This window comes from Argopecten irradians, unplaced genomic scaffold, assembly GCF_041381155.1.
Source record: "Argopecten irradians isolate NY unplaced genomic scaffold, Ai_NY scaffold_0021, whole genome shotgun sequence".
Classification (NCBI taxonomy): domain Eukaryota; kingdom Metazoa; phylum Mollusca; class Bivalvia; order Pectinida; family Pectinidae; genus Argopecten; species Argopecten irradians.
This window is the reverse complement of record NW_027187488.1, coordinates 153,497-155,000: the sequence shown is the minus strand read 5'-3', so window position 1 is coordinate 155,000 and position 1,504 is coordinate 153,497.

Below are 1,504 nucleotides of genomic sequence, written 5' to 3'. Positions count from 1 at the left end.
TAAAACATTTGTGTCGAGAAACAAACATCTAGAGTACAGAGCATCAACGGTCTTTCACAAAGAACAAAGTATTGAAATGCCAAATTTTGACTTTTACGAACATCGCTATCAGGATTTCATAGCAGCGGAAAAGGAATCCAATCTGAAGCTAAAAGAAATCATCAAAGCCTCCAACGCGCAAAAGAAAGTATTTCAGAGTATTTCCGAACCATTGATCCAAGAAACTGAGGAAAATGTTTCGTGGTTTAAAATAAATATGAACATTGCAGATTTAATATTGTTCGTTGGTGAGGTTGTACTTACAATTTATGTTATAAATGAGTCATATAAGAATTTGCGATGTTTTTAAGCATGAAAAATTAATGTTTTATTCCTTTGAACATTAATATGTTTGAAAATAATTCGCTTATTTTGTCCATCAAAGATATTTATTTCTTTTGTTAAGATGTATCTGAATTATAAGAAATATCAATATTTTGACACACGTGCTGTAGATATATTTATTAGGTGTAGGTAATTCGGTTTGCTGATATACTTTTGTATTCTAATGTTGTGTTGTACTTTTTCATTTTATCTGTATATGCTTGTAAATTTAAAATGTATTTCTGGTAAAAAAACAATTAAAAAAAAATTAACCCTTTTAATTGAAATCTTGTTGTTTTCTAATTTTTCATGTAGCAAGTAAGAAAAGTAATAAATATGAATTAGATTAGAACCTCCAAACCCTTTTAAGCCATCTCTTTGTTCTAGTTTGTCAAAAATGCTTTTTCTATATTTTCTTTCTATATTGGTTTGAAATGATTACTTAATAGAAAATACTAAATATGGTGAGACTTAATGCATTAATCAAAATTACGAAACTTTTTTGAAATGGGCACTGTGCCATTTTTTACAAGACTAGGTAAAAAAACCTATCCCAAATAATCGGTTCCTACCCCGGATGTTTCTTTAAAACCATTGATAAGATCTTTGTTGTAGTAGTATCTTTTTCATTATTTTTCTTTTGTATGCTTTTTTTCAAACAACACCATTGCGTTTTTTTTATCGAGCGTTTATAAGTAATTGTTTTGAGAAAAGTGGATGGCCTAGGGCCTTTTTATGCTGGTTTCAACAGTGGTGTCTTGACTCAAAATTCATCTGGATTCGACATGTGTACATGATATGGTAAAATATTTCTCATAGTCAGGACAATAGTCGTATTCCAAACAGCCTCAACTTTCTTATTTAAATCGATCTTGAACACAACTGTCTTCTTAACATTCTTCCATATTGTCATCATAAGATAAACACGTTATTAAGCTAGTACAATTGTGCATTAATAATTCGAAATAAAAGACAAAAATAAATTCAAAGTAAAATCAAAAATGATTTCTATGGAATATATATTCAGCCACTAGTCTTCTTCAGTCTAAACTAACACTAACACAAATTGTCGTCTACATATTGTACATATTTTCGTCTCTCGTCTGATGTTTCCTAAAGATGAGAATAAAAACATTAAAAT